Source organism: Heliangelus exortis, chromosome 10 (assembly GCF_036169615.1).
Source record: "Heliangelus exortis chromosome 10, bHelExo1.hap1, whole genome shotgun sequence".
Taxonomy (NCBI): Eukaryota; Metazoa; Chordata; class Aves; order Apodiformes; family Trochilidae; genus Heliangelus; species Heliangelus exortis.
Genome location: NC_092431.1, coordinates 14,036,436 through 14,052,711, shown reverse-complemented (window position 1 = coordinate 14,052,711; position 16,276 = coordinate 14,036,436). Strand labels below are relative to the sequence as shown.

At 40.4% G+C, this 16,276-nt stretch overlaps 1 protein-coding gene across 2 annotated transcripts in view; it reads right to left on the bottom strand.

The window, feature by feature from the left end:
• Positions 1–16,276, bottom strand: part of WDFY3 (WD repeat and FYVE domain containing 3) — a 160,785-nt gene that overhangs the window by 115,719 nt on the left and 28,790 nt on the right. The window contains exon 2 of one of the 2 annotated variants that reach the window (XM_071753664.1): positions 15,423–15,512. The gene's annotated coding sequence lies outside the window, so the exon portion shown is untranslated. The remainder of the gene's footprint in view (positions 1–15,422; positions 15,513–16,276) is intronic. The other variant, XM_071753665.1, reaches the window with a different exon arrangement.

Below are 16,276 nucleotides of genomic sequence, written 5' to 3'. Positions count from 1 at the left end.
CTGGCTTTGGAGCCCATCCCACAAGCTCATTAGTTGGAAGTGTGATTCACAACGTCAGCCAATCTGCCCCTAGAGAGTCTCTTTCCTCCTCAAGGGAGGTTGATCCCATCTCTCCCCAGTAAGCTGTGTCTGTGAAAGAATGTCCCATATCCACAGAATCTAAAGTCCTGGTGATGACACCAGCCATTAAGTCAAGTGTGGAGATGCACTTGTGTCAACCTCTGCCTGCACCCCTACCTCTGGCAAAAAAAAAAAAGTAAAAGACCATTTGGGCCCCTGTCCTCTTCATTTGTGCCTCCAGGGCTCTGAAGTCCTGCTTGATTTTGCCCAGGTCCTACTTTTATCATGCCATCAGTGCCCCTGTTTTAAAACATCTCATGGACACCTTCAAAGGAACATGGACCAAATCTTCTGAACATGAGAATGAAGTCTATCAAACAGGACCTTGCACAAGGGTTGAGAAGATCAGAGCAGATAAATCCCTCAAGAGAGGGACTGGACCCAATTGGACACTGTGGAAAAAGGGAATATTCTTAGAAGTACATTCAAGTAATGGAAGGAGTAAGAGGGAAACGGTTTCAGATCCATACAGAAAGTTAAGACCAACAATGAAGGACCCCACAGAATTGTAATGTCAACCTCTCACTGCTTAAAAGTGACATTATTCAAGGGCAGAAAATGCTTCGCAGCAAGAAACTTAAAGAACTGAGTTACTTAAATTCTCAGAAGGAGAGGTTAAAATGAAAGGTCAATTATTACAAGGAAAAGTGATGGCTCCAAAGGTCTTGAGATTAGAGTGATGGAGGGAAAGTACCCTTTACTGAATAACTCAAACTCAGATATTAATGTTATGAGGGAAGACAGCAGTTGAGTGCTAAAGCCAGGAATATAACATCAGCTACAAACAAGGACTATGCTTTAAAAACTGAAGATAACCAGCATAATAAAAAGAAACATTCTCTCTCTAACAACAAAATACCCTCCTGGAACATGTTCATAAAATAGCATCTTACTTACAGGTGATGTAAAATTAGGAACCGATGCTAATAAATGTTTTGGTACAATGAAAAAAATCAATTTATGAAATGAGTCATCATCAAAAAAGCTAAGCTGATGTACTAACAACTGTCAGCTCATGCTGGAAGTTTGCACTGGCTTTTCATGTCTAAGAAAAACAAGACAGAACTGGTTGTCTTGTTTCAGAGTTTTCCCTGAGAAGTAACACAGGTAACAGATTTCAAATCACACAGGTAAAGCTGAAACAGCACTGTTCCTGGAGGTGTTTCCTCCAGAGAAACACACACTTTTTCCAAAACACTTCTGTTTGGAAACTTGTCTCTGGATCTAATACCATGTAAACTAACCAACACAAACCAGAATACCACATCTGAGCTCAGTGAACCAAAACATCCCTGCTCAAGCAGCAAAATCTGTAGATATTCTTTTAAATTCCATTGCTTCGTTCAGCCTAAGCACACACACCTAGAACAAGAATTTGCACTGACAACCACACAGTTCTAGACCTGACAATTTTCTTAGTCAGAGAAGACTAAAAATGTACTTGAAATATGTAACATGAAAACCAAACATGTACTATACATGAAATCTGAAGTAATTTGTTTCTGCCAGTCCAAATATAGTGGGTTTTTTTTTTATTTTTGGTTTTTTGTTGTTTGTTTGTGGAGGTTTTTTGTTTTGGTTTTTTTTGTATCACCATAGCATAGATTATCTATGGAAATACAAAGAAGACAGCTGTGGGCTCTCGAAGCTACAGCATTGAGGATCTAATCTTTTGACCTGCAAGACACATTATTTGTTTTTTACAGCAGGCAAAAGTTTCCTTATTGTGACTGTCAGTACAACCTATCATAAGAAAACATTGAGATCTTGGAGCTCATCTCAAATAAATTAAATACCCCACCTCTGGAGGAATGATACATTAGAAACACTACACCAGAGCATGACACATGTTCAATGAATGAAAGGACAGCAGTATGTTGCTACTATACACTGTATAAATATTTTGACTGCTGTTTTCTTTGTTTAGGCTTAAGCCTGCAAAAGAGAAGGCAGCACACTTAAACTGTCTACTACAAACAAATGGAAAAACCTACAACAAAGGGCCTTCCTATTCTACTAAGTGAAAGCATCTGCACTTTCTTCACTGTCAGCTGTGGCCACCACACATGACTCGAATTCAGAATTGAAGCCTGGCAGTGCCTCCTTAATGCCAAAAATGAAAGGACTCCAGTATTTTCAGTAACAGCCAAAGTCACTTCTTCATAATTGCTTGCTGAGAGCACATGACAGTCAACCACCCTGCACTGCAAAAGCTTACAGGAAAAGAACTTCGAGAAGCAAACACCCGAATTAGGAAACCCCTCTCCTGTAATTGTTATTTCATCCCTCCAGGTGGGATGCTGCACCTGGGTTACTGCAGCCTGGACTCCGAGCACACCCAGGGAGGCATTTCCTCAGGGGTTCTTCTCTCCCGTCCATCACTGCCAGAGCAGAATGTCTCACAGCTATCAAATCAACTTGTTTGATCAAATCTGCCTCAGAGTACGGGCAGTGTCCACACAACAAACAGACATGTATCTTACACTAATATTGCTGATGTCTAATAATCTGGATATAGTAATTAAAGAAACACTGGAGAGAAGCTAATCCTAGGTGGTATCTTGTTATGCTCAAATCTTTCTGCTTGGTTGTGTCATACCCTGATGCCAGCTCTCTTCCCTGTCAGCTTGTCATCTTAAGGTAGATGCTTAGTACATAAAGGATGCAATTAGGGAGCAACTCCAAAAATTCCAAGAAGGAGTTTTGTGGAAGAGGCAAGGACAGAAGCTGGTTCTCAGAAGAGTGGTTTCTCGTGTTTCCTCTTCCTGTATGTACCCAGCACGTCAAGGGAGGTGATTCTCCCCCTCTACTCTGCTCTCCTGAGACCCCACCTGGAGTACTCCAGTTCTGGAGCCCTTTTACAGAAGGGACAAAGATGTGCTGGAGTGTGTCCAGAGAAGGACCACGAGGATGATCAGGGCTGCAGCACCTCTCCTGTGAAGACAGACTGAGGGAGTTGGGGTTATTCAGCCTAGAGACCAGAAGGCTCCAAGAGACCTTACTGGAGCCTTCCAGTATCTGAAGGGACCTACAAGAAAGCTGCTGAGGGACTTTTTAGGATGTCAGGTAGTGATAGGACATGGGGGAATGGAGGGGAGGAGGGGAGATTTAGATTGGATGTTAGGAAGAAGTTCTTCACCATGAGGGTGGTGAGACACTGGCACAGGTTGCCCAGAGAGGTGGTGGAAGCCCTGTGCCTGGAAGTTTTTAAGGCCAGGCTGGACAGGGCTCTGAGCACCTGATCTGGTGGGAGGTATCCATGGCAGAGACGTTGAAGCTAGATGATCTTAAAGGTCTCTTCCAAGCCTGAAAACTCTGTGATTCTACAATTCTATTTACAGCCTGGTGCAGCCTCATGTTCTCCACTTTATGGCCCTGATGAGTTATCTGCCCCAGCCAAGAAGGCACATTCCTTTCTATGGAAATTTTGAGTTGGCTCAGTCCAGGTGTCAAGTCTTCTTTAAGCAAAGATTTTAGAAGTTACTTTGAAACAGTTAATTAGCAAAGCAGATATAACACAGCCTCACAGTTACAGACACACGGTTTATCAGGAGGGTTGAAGCAGTTAAACCCATTGCACTCATCTTCTGTCACCTAAAAAGGTGAGTTCATGTCAGCTGCATAGCACCATGCTCTGTACAGACCAAAACCAAAATAAGAAACCTGACAAAGAGATGTGGCAGAAGGCAAAAAGTCTCCATGTGAAAAGACGTGTAGCACACAGCATGCACATTCTTCAACAACCCCTTCATTTTCTCCCACTGGCTGTCAGGTGGCCACACATTTTCACATAAGCATCCATGGAGATGACTCATTTGTGCAGCTCTGATATAAAACCAATCCTCAAGTTCCTCACCTTTCTTTTAATTTTATATGGTAATCCTACAAGATGAACCCACGAGATTCTCATGAAGTTTCACTGCAGTTAATGCAAGAGCTAATTTCTACTCTTTAATGTTTTAAAGTGTTTTCTACTGTTAGTGGAAGCTGTTGGACAACTGATTATAAATTATAGAGAATAGCAATAACTTACAAACCTCAAAGACAGACACACTAAGAAAAACCTGACATGCACACATAAACATTAATACAAGTTAGAATATGATAATGTAATAGTACTAGAGCTATCAAAACATTAGTGGAAAAAAAAAAAAAAAGAGTAAACAGAAGATCCATGAGACACACTTATTTTCACAATAGCTCCTATAGGTCCAAGCTGTGCATCTAGTTCCAAAAGGGTATTATTTAAATAAGCAGCTATGTAATTATCTGTTTTGTAATTACAGTCACAAGTGTTTCTCCAGGCACTTTACTGGTATTACATCAGCAGCTTAGCAGTGAAGCAGGAATCAATTTATTTCTGTGCAGATTATAATTGGGACATGCCAATTACCCCAGGAAAATTAAACTTTAAGGTAAGTCTTACAGCTACAATGCATCACAGAAGTCCATTACAATCAGTAAATTTCACAGCTGTTATTTTCCTCCACACACCTCTTGTTTCTTCCCTGATTTTAAGATTCCCAACCCACATAATTAATACTAACCTTCCACAGATGATCATGTGCACTATCAAAAGGGGTCTTTCTGTGGCCTTCAGAAGAAACAATAAAGAGCTGTTACGGGCTAGATACACATCCATTTGTCCTTAAAACTGAACAGGAATAATAAATTCTCTTTGTAGACAAAAACAGCAGCAGTAGGGGAAGTGAGGCTCACAGATATTTCCTCTTGTTCTCCTACCACCAAACAAAAAACCCAACTACTGACACACACAGTAAAGCACCAACAAGGAATCTGTGTTTCTGGGGAATATTGCCTGGTCCCTGTACAACAGGGTCTGGAGCAAAGCCAGGGTGCTGACTCAGTAAGAAAAGTGCCTATTCCTGTACTAAATTTCCCTCTTGCTTTAACAGCTAGTCATCAGGTTAAAACAGGAACTATTTCATTGAGAAATCCCCCCAAGAGGAAAACACTATCAATACCCCACTCCAACTTTTGTGTATCCAGAAGTATATTTAAGGAAGGTGTGCAGCCAAGGATTTGCCAGGCCACACTATTATTTCAGGTTGTGGAGTTTGTGGGTTTGGGTTTTTTTTCCTTTGCACTACAGTATTTCAAAAGTTAGCTCAAGGAACCTTCTGTTATCATCTGTAAGCTTAACCTCCTCTTTTTAGGTCAATGTAAATGCAAAGGCCAAGCTAATGAAATATTGTTTTGTTTCTACAGTCTGAAGAAATAGCTACAGAAGTCTCTCTGGTCACTGCTAGTGACTACACCAGAGAATTCAATTCAGTTATTTTTGGGGGAAAACAGAAAAGGGAGAGTATTGTTATCCTAATTCAGAATATATTTTTCCTGTTCTCTGAACTCAAATCAGATGAATATTTAAAGATACAATTCCTTTGCTATTTGCAACATTACAAATGCTCTTCTTATTCTCAGTCTGATCTTAATGCTTTGACATCACTACAAACAAAAATTCTTAATACTTAACAAATATGAAGAACTTCACTGGTTAGTGAGAAGGACACAGATATAAAACATGGACTATCAGTCTTCTTTCAAGGTCCATTTCCCACAAATTATTCATGATAATGACACATAATAGCAAGTGCTGATAGTGTAGTTTTCCTGTGGTTTGTACCTTCTTGAAGGTTAATGTTTTGTACTCAGTATAAAAGAAGGACAACAATTAAATAAGTGATACTTTTGACCTGTGCTGCAGGGATGTAAGAAAGCTGTCTTGCTGAAAAATAATAATGCATGTATTTCTTATTTAGTCTTAGCTTGAAAATCAGCTTCATTTATACCAAATTTTTGCTCTTCATTTTGTTCAAATAAGAAAATCAAGTAATTTTGACTACTGCATATAGCCTATTTTTTTTCTCCTGACTTCATAGTGTATAGGTTGTGTCTAGAAGACAACCTTATCGTTGCATTTTCTAGTTCTTTATTTAGTACCCCCAAAATCTTCTTTCCCAAAATTACTTCCAGTACTGCCAGTATATTCCCAACCTACAAACATTTCTGCGGCCACCTCCAAATCATAAAGCCAGTAAACCAAAGTATTAAGTCCTACCACAGCTGAAAATAATATGTAGTTCTTCTACAGTTCAGGTTGCATCAATTTAATTTGCTTCTATTTCTGTATACAAGGAGCACAGACAGCTTTAAGATCTTAAGTGCAGATCCACCATCCATGATGCCCTTGCAACTGAAGAGTCTACTTCAAATTTTTTTAGTGTGGTAGCACATGGAGGTGAAGGATGTCATTAAAAACACTGTTCATAGATATCTGGTGATGGTGCTCAACACTCACAGCTTTATCAAATGGGAAGGAGCTACAGGAGAGCAAAGAAGAGAGGGCACACAAGGAAGCAAGCACATGTGCTGCCTTCTCCTAGCAGGAGAAAGTAAGTCCACACAGAATCTAGAATGTGATTTTTGGCTAGATGCTGATAAAATTGCTTCCTGCCTCTTTATTCAGCACACATTTGGATCTGTCACCAGCACAAACACAGTTCTCAGTCCTGCTTTTAAGCAGGCCTTTAAGACTGAAGGACTCCTAAATTCAGCTCAGTAATAATGGTAATGGAACTGGAGAATTGCAAATGCCCACAAAGCAAATGGCCAGAAAGCTCAAATATAGGCTATTTAGACTGACCACAATTATTCATTTAAGGTTCCCTCCTTTGCGTTTTTCCCTCAGCATCTTTTTCAACTAAAATGAAAGACAAATTCTCATTGTTTTGAACTACCACACATCTCCTCAAGAACTAAAAGGTACTTCTGTTTTTTTAAGTACTTGAACAGATATATCCACCACTTGTTTAAAACTGGCTTTGGAAAAAGGTCAGGGATATTTCCTGAATAACTGTCACATTTCTGAAGCCAAATAGCATGTAAAAACATTGCACCAGTGTCTAACTAATAGGAGAAGACAACCTCATTTTTTAGGTACCTGTAGCAGAACAGACAGTCCCTAACCTCTTCACAAAACAAGGCCAAGGAAACAGCCCATCCCTGAGGCTACAGGCTACCCAAAATCAAAACCAAACTCCTGGGTTCATCACCTGTGAATTTCAATGAAAAGTCTTTAATCACCCATCTGCATATAAACACAGATCTGATCTCCAAAAACCAGTTAGGATTTGCCATTCATGAAGGAAGACTGAAATTCCATACACCTCAAACTATTTGCTTTGTAGCATCTCCTTAGACTGGAAAAAATAAAATTATTTATGCCAGAAGTTTTAAGTCATCTGGGCAAGGCAATGTATATTGTGATTTAAGGACTGAGGATAAAATAGAATTCTTCATGTGTAGAAGACGACTTTTCTGCTTTAGGAGATGAGGATAGGTTGGTCCACAAAAATAAAATAAAATTTTAAAAAAATTAATCTTACCTTAATCATTGGCTACAGCAAAGATCAAAGCTATGGCTCTAAAGAGGTATTGTGTTAGAAAGCAAAGAGCTCTGTTAGCATGTTCAGGTGGTTTGTTCACAGACATTCAGGCTCCAAGAAACTATTTGCTCCTGCTTGTGCAACCACACCACTACAGCATTTTTTCCACTCCTCTGACCTGCTCCTATGTGGTCTTGCAACAAGGTCTGAGCTAGTCCTGGGCAGGTAATTCCTCCTCTCCTTCAAGGAACATAAGGGACACTATTTACCAGAGAAATGTGGGTCCTGAGGAGAAAAACATGTGGGCAACGCAAAAAATCCTGACAGGCAGATGCAAAGTGCAAGCTGGCTGGGGCACAGCCACAAAAAATAATGACAAAAATAAGAGAAATGCTTCCAATGATACGTATTTTTGTAACACTCTTACGGGAAAATGGTGCCCATTAAGTTAACACGTTTAAGACTAAGATAATAACAGTTCTGGCTTTCAGTGTTCCCAGTCTGCATATATTATAAACACAGCAGATTAACTCTGGAAACTTGAATTTACTAGATCAGTGTTAACCTGGAAGTTTGTAAAGGGCCCCTCGCAGGTGTGAATCATCCCTGTTCACACTTGCTAACTGGCAAGACAGAAAAGCAAACTCTAATTACCTTGCAAACCTCGGTTCTGCTATTAACATCTACCGCTGAAATACACATTGGAGGAAGGTACTGAAACACCATTCTGGTTTTGACATAGGCCAGAAGAATGAAGAGACTGCAAAAAAATTTGCATCTCAGTAAAATAATCTCAAATGGAGGAATCGATAAGATTCTTCAGAATCAGAACATTACACCAAATGCTTATAAAACAACTAATCTATGCCCTGTCAGGAAAAGTTTGCTGAGGACTACAAAAAATAGGTAACAACTGCTTAAAAACAAAAGAAAAACAAACAAAAACCCAAAACCAACACAAAATTAAAACACACAAAAAACCAAACCAAAACAAAACCCCACACACATAACAAGCACAAAAGGGCTATTCCTCAAAAGCACAGTATTTTTTAAAGCAAATTCTAATTAACAAGTGCTTGCTATGTTCCATGGTAAAATAAAATAAATAAAAAAAAGGCGGGGGGGGGGGAGGGGTTTGCAGGCATGGTGAGAGGGACACACACAAAATAGCAAACTAAAAAGCAAAGTAATGGGGGACCTGAGCGTAAATGTGTACTTGATTGGCATGAAGACATCATCAAAGGCCTAGGGGAAAATAAAACTGCTCCAGAGGGTGGCTCTTGAGTTAGCAGGAAACAAGAAAAAAAAAACAACTTCCTACAAAAGTTAAACTACTGGAGTCAGCAATGAGCTATTGTTATTAGGAATTTAGTCTCTTTGCTTTTCCAAGTACCAGGGGGTTAGCAAGGATAGATGGGAAGGAAACCTGTGAACTTGGAACAGGGTGCTAGATTTAAGCAGAAAGCCCATGCACTAAACACAATATGCTGTCCCAAACAGCATGGTCAGTAATGACAATAGTGACTGTGAGCATGGTTCTGATACTCAGCTAAAGAAAGACACCAGATTTTTTTAATATTTTTTTGTTGAAGTGATTTTTCTTCTATTAACTTCCTCCAGCCATGTAATACAGTCATTTACATTCCCAAAAGAAAAAGATTTAGGAAATTGCCATCTGAAAGAGCTGTAAGTAGAAGCCCAGTTCCTGTAAGATTTGCCTCATGGAACTCCCCTTCTTTCTAACAACCTGGATACAAAAACCAACAAAATGATCCTACCAGCACAGCCTTGGCTGAGGTAATACATTTCATCTCTCTGCTACCATCTAGCCAGGAAATGTACAACAGAAATAGCAGTGTATCACCACTAAAAGCAGCATTAAACCCTGGGCACAACTGCTTGCTTACTTCTGAAGCAATAGGAAGCAAATAAGGGGGAATAATCACCACCAGTTTCAAGTTGCACTTCTATAGTGTTCTGAAGTGGAAAATAAAACAGCCCAAGACCTTAAGATTAGCAATTCAGACCAGAGATGGAAAAGCAGTAGAAATACTTGTATACACATCACTGCTGTCTTTCAGATCATAATGGATCTCTTCCAACTATTGCACATTATTCCATTGTGTGGCTGCACCCAAGAGGAAGCTGCTGAACTTGACTACCCCTACACATGCCTGGGCAAATGCCCCTCCATAAACATCATGGGGAAGCTGGACACTGGCACTGAATGGACTGTTCTGGAACAGACTTTTTTTTGGATGAGGTTCACCTACCCTGAGACTTGGCTGTTTCAGATACATCCACTGTGCTGCACTGGAACCAAGCGCTGAATACTACACAGCACAGAACCACAGAATCATCTAGGCTGGAAAAACCCTTTAAAGATAATTTGAGACCAACCATAACCCTAACCCTGCCAAGTCCACCACTAATCCATGTCCCCAGGCACCACATGTACACATCTTTTAAACCCCTCCAGGGATGGTGGCTCAACCACTTCCCTGGGCAGCCTGTGCCACTGCCTGGAAAGCCTTTCAGTTAACAAATTTTTCCTAATATCCAACCTAAGCCTCCCCTGGTGCAACTTCAGGCCATTACCTCCTGTTCTATGGGCTGTTACTTGCGAGAAGAGACCAACCCCCCCACTCCATCCTCCTTTCAGGCAGCTGCAGAGAGCAGTAAGGTCTCCCCTCAGACTCCTTTTCTCCAGACTCAACAACTCCAAGTTCCTTCAGCTGCTCCTTACAGGACTCGTGCTCCAGACCCTTCCCCAGCTTCATTGCCCATCTCCGGACACACTCCAGCACCTCCATGTCCTTCCTGTGATGAGGGGCCAAAAACTGAGCACAGGATCTGAGATATGGCCTCACCAGTGCCAAATACAAGGGGCAATCACCTCCCTGGTCTTGCATTACCACTGGGAAAAACAGCAGAGGTTTTCAAGTGTCATGAAACTAATCAAGTGTTGTAACAACAGGGGATAAGCACTGCCTTGTCGCCTCACCTTCCCTCTCTGCTAGGTGACAGAAAGTCTTCTGGGGATGGTAGTTACAAATTGCAAATAAAAACAGCTCTACAGTTCTCAGCCTACCAACACCACATGGTGCCCTGAGGACTTCAGGCAGAGCAAGACTTCACCTTGAGCTCCCAGCCCTGCCTCTGGAAACAGTCTCACCACATTTTACATGGAGATACTCCTCTGTGGCCTTGCCCAGACTGAAGAGGAAACACAAAATAGCTGATTGTGAACATATTCCTACAGGAAACAGCTTCAGCTCCCCACTCACATTCAACAGACTGCTACTCGCAGAGCCTGCCAAGAGGGCTACCAGGCTTGCAAAGGAAGACTTAGACAGAACTATGGCAGAATTCAGTTCTTCTGATTTAGAAGTACCCCATCAGAGCTACAAGATCCCACAGCAGTTAATATATGAGAAAAAAAGATTAAACAGAAAAATAAATGAAAAAACCGATATGAAAACCAACACCCTACACCAAACAAACCTCTAAACAAACAAAACACTTCAAACACAAACCTGAAAAGCAGACTAAAACTGCAGACTTTTAAAGCAATATCAATCACCCCAGTAAATGAATTTTTCCAGTTCAAATCCAATATTTAGCACTGCTGAATTTTTTTGTCTACAGTTCACTAGCCTCTCAGACACCTCTTTGACATTAAAGTTGGTGCCAATAACACAGGACAAAGCTGCAACATCTTCACAAATGCCTGCTTAGCTAGCTTATATTTTATATCCAGTAGTGGAGTTGTCATATGTATTATTTACTATAAATACTTTCAAAACTATTTTTGTTTTCCTTGCCATTCCCCATGTTCTGCCCCTGCTTGGCAATGTCAAAATGAAAGTTGTATTTCAGAGTGAATAAATACTTTCTTACTGAATAAATACAGAAGCTTTTGCAGCATACTGCAAGATTAAACAGGACTGCTAGAAATCCAAATAAATAATCTTCTCCTGCTCAAAGAGGGAAAAAATGAAGCCTGTAGCACTCATAGACAGGCAAATTACTATTTTAGTATGATAGGTTCTTCTCCAACTTGGTTACATTTCCAAAATTGCTTAATCTAAGTCAGTAAGGAGCTTACTTCACAGCAGAACCACCATGCTTGGAACAGGCTCTATTTTGAAAACTACACACATGACAAACTAAAACCAATACCTTTCTTCCTTAGATGGAACAACAAGCATAATCTCCCTGGTTTTCACTTATTTTTGTACAGACAACATCCAAAAGACAGAATATTATGCACAGTTACATCACTTGCATTATTCAAGATATCACTCTAAATCTCAGCTTGTTGTTTGGTTCCATTTCTCTTCGTAACAGCATGCATAGCTCCTGAGTAGTCTGACAACAAGAAGTAACACTTTACAGAAGGTATTCATGCAATTAAATGTTAACCTAAGAGGAAAATTATCAAGCTAAGAAATAAAGATAGTTTATATTCACTTAGGTCTCATCCTACCTTGAATTCTTGAATTTCAGCGCAAGCATCTTAGTTTTCAAATCCTTTCCTTGTAAGATATCACTAATAGGAGAAGGCAAGCTCCCCTGCCTACAAGCAGCTGCCAGCCCTTCGTTAGTAAACATCCTTCTGGCAGTCAGGCAGCCCTGCCCAGCTTTGCACCACCATCCCCCAGCAGAGCCTGTACCAGTGCTCAGGCTGGTTTGATTGTGGAGCCCAGCTGGGGATCTGGGATGGGAGGAGCTGTGAAGCTGAAGGGAAGGGGATTCCTCCTTCTGTCTTACAACAGCCAGGCCACAGTAACTGCTACAGCTGCTTTACAAAAACAAATAAAACCAAAACCACACAAGCAGCAGAACAAGGTGAAAAACTGTATGTTGGGAGTAAAAAGACATCCAGACTGCAAAGGCAGCACAAATGAGGACGGATCACAGCTTACAAATGGGAAGATGTTTCTTCTTGCTTTACTTCTCTCACAGAAAAGGAAATTTGTTTAAAATTTCAGTTACCGCAGAACTAATTATCCTGGAATAATGAAAAGAGTACAAGAGATACTTCTTACCAGCTTATATCATCATACATCTAGATCAGATACAATGTGGGTTTTCCTACTTTTAGCTTCAAATATTCTGCCTTAACAGTGTTTACTATCATAGCCATGTTATTTTCATGCACAGGACCATACAATAGACAACAGCTGGGTAAAAAAATCTGGTAACTAAGTGGATTTAATTACAACAATAGTCCCAGAGCAAAGCCTTTTGCTCTCATACATCCCTATATAAAAAATCCTTCACATTTCTACCATACATTCCATTCTATTGTTTGGTTTTACTTCTCTGTCAGGATTTGTAGTGAGGTGTCCCCTCAAGTCCACACTTCAGGCTGCTCAATCTTGGAGCAAGGAGTGAGAGAAGGTGTTTGACTTTTACAACTTTTATCAATTTGCCTGATAGTAGCTGTTCCCTGAACAAAGAAAGGATGCTCTAAAAGCTGAGAAATTTACACAGAGCTCAGAGGGGCAATATTCATGCACCTGAAGTAAAGGTGATGGTACCTATTGCATAAAACACATACAAACAGACAAACATTCCCACACCCCATCCAGGTAACAACAGCCAAGAGTGTACTCTGTGTGCAGTTGGGATTACAGACCCAGAGAGCAGCATTTCCACATATTTAACCTCTAGAGAGAGATTTTTTTTCCTTCACTACATTTCACATCCATAAGAGACCAAAAGACGGGAATATCACCAAGAGATGGGCACATGTCAAAGGGAGTTTCAAGCATTAAACTATCACCAGGAAAATTACTGACCTAGTGTGGAAATATTGGTGCTTACCTCTCAGGGAAACAGCAAACTGATCTTTCATGAGAACCTGACAACTGTAGGAAGTGCATTGTATATGCAGAAGCACAGCACACAAACATCCCTTTTCTTTCCAACACAGGGAGATTAAAACAAAGCAGCGTGTCAGACTTCTCCACCACCATATCCCAGATGACAATCATATCCACATTTCACACCTTATTATAGAAAAGCTCTTAAAAACCACAATCATTCCTTCTCTCTGTGGCAGAACAGGAACAGCTACAAGGAAACAAACATTAGGGCAAAGTCTCTCCCTAATGCAGTAATCCAATTAATCTGTCAAGGAAGTAAGCCTAACAGAACTTGGTATGATTTTATCCCTGACAAATTCACATGGTTAGCTGTCTTTCCTCATCTCTTCTGTGTGTTTGTAAACTGCATCATAACTTTTGCTATTATCCCTGTAGCTGCATAAGTCATGCCACAGCTGGAAAGAAAACTCAACATGGTCCCACCAAGAGTCTGACAGAATCAAATACAGCAGGCTCAGGTCTGAAAAGCATCTAAACCCAGCCTAATAAGCTCTGCCAGTTCTTGCATGTCCTCAGAACTGGAAGAACAGGATGTAAACAGTGCCAGGGAAGGATTTCCTACATAAGTATCTGAACAGCAGTTCATGATTTCTTTTTGTTGCTAATGAATAAAATATTGGCAACTAAAGCAGCAGCACAGAACTAGAATGAAAGCACTGATGTTGAAATGCAGGATTCCATAATGAAGGATGTGTTTTGAGGTTTCTGTCTTTCTGTGTGCTTTTGTTAAATCAGAATTAACACCTCGCCTTGAACAATCTACAACTCTCAGTTTTATACCAGATAAGATAAAGATGGTGAGGACACAGGAATAACTGAAAGTATCCATAAGAAATGGCACCACTTACAAGAGGTTGCTAGGCTCCACATGCCTCAAATATCAATGCATTTTCTTGTACTAATGGGTCTTTTCCCACCGGGTCACCCCGTTACTTTCTGTGTCTGTGACATACTAGAGTATCCTTTCCACTGTGTTTTCTCCCTCTTGCTCCAAAATGGTCAAAGGGTGTCCTAGCAAAGCCAGGACATAACTCTTCAGTATCCACACCACACACACCTATGCTTTTAAAGTAAGATGATAAAGATTAGAAATCCTTCACAGTAACCAGACAGGTTTATTCGTTTTTAACTCAACTGCCCCTCTGGGAATTTACTTCTTTGCTTAGGAGCACCTCAACATGCTTACCTCTCCCTCCCCTGCTGCATCAATTTTTGCTTGCTACAATAATTTTTCACCAGCAGACCAAAGCATGACAGAATTTGACAGTTATACGAGATTTTTTTTTTTTTTTTACTTCACCAGTTAAGAAAAAATCCATCAGGTGATATATCCACTTAATCATCTTTAGACTTAAAAAATATGACAATAAACTAGACTGAATATTCTACTTGCAAGAGAGAGTCTTGTAGGCCATAATATTTATGGCAGGACTATATTGGGAAAAACACTCACAGCAAGCAGTCTACCCAGTTTGCACATAATCTAAAGAAAGTAGGATAGAAAACCAGAATACATGTCACTGGAAGCAAAAGTTAGTGTTACCTTTGGGTAGATACAGAATGGACCTGTCCCAGACTGTCACCCTCCTTAAAAACAGTTAAAAGTTCTTCTCTCAAAGTAAGAATGAGAGACTTGAAAAACTTGAAAAATAATCATGAATGATGATCTCGGGTGTTGTGATAATTCTCACCCTTTTTGGTTTAAACCTATCAATTAGAACATCGAAGCTTAACACAACTTGACACTGAGCATGCACTGCACCACACAACTTTTTGTGATCACTGAGCTATGTATTTCTACAACATCTGCACAGATAAACAAAACCCAAAGAGGTTTTTTGGGTAGAGCAATTCTAAAATGTTTTCTGACAGTGCCTGAATTAACTCTCTTTCAGTGACAGGCAAATAAACTGCTTCACGCAGAGTTTACTGAAGAGTGTGCCAATTACAAATCAAAAGGCAATTTCTACAAAAGCTCTTAACCATCCACATCACTCACCTCTACAGCATTCCTGGGATCAGGGCAAACAGCTTCAAGAGGACACGGCCCATTCCTTTCCAAAGGTTTCTCTTCAAGACCAAGGCTGTTCTTTCAGTAGAGAAAGGAAAAAGGTTAGAATATAAATGTGACCATAAAATCATAGAGCTTTGGCATGTAACAACTGGGCTTTCACAAGCCTAAAATTCTTTTAAATAGCTGCTGGAAAAAGGAACTGTAGCAAACCAGTCATCAACACACAGCATTATGCTTAAAAAAGTGGTATCTTCCCAACTATATGATACCCAATCAGAGCACATGAACTGCTAAGAAGAGACTTACTATAAAACACAAGCCCAGTAATTAATGCACTGGCAGCCTGTGATGAGGAAGAGCAAGGAACTAAGTGATTTCTCACCATCGTTATGGCAGGGCAGTAAGAACCAAGCTGCACTGACCCCAACCCAGCTGAGCAACTCTGAAGATAATGAATGTTCTCCTCCTGGACTCTCTTCAGGTTTTCTGCCTCTTCTATCAAGAGATGTATAATGCTTACCTTAGAATTTGCAAGTGGACACAAACAAGCCAACAAGGGGCACTGAGTTTGAGCTCACTTCAGCATCACTACAGAAATCCATTACAAAGAGGTTCTCCAACTAACCAAAGGCAGCAAAACCAACACTAATTCCTGTTGGACCTGGCAAACCCACCCAGGACATCAATGAAATACTGCACCTTGGTTCATTAGCTGGGAGATGGCACAACATGATTTTACCACTTATTCCCAGTCAGCCTTATTCATAGAGTCATGGACTGGTTTGGGTTGGAAGCGACCTTAAAGATGATCCAGTTCCACCCCCCCTGCACAGACAGGG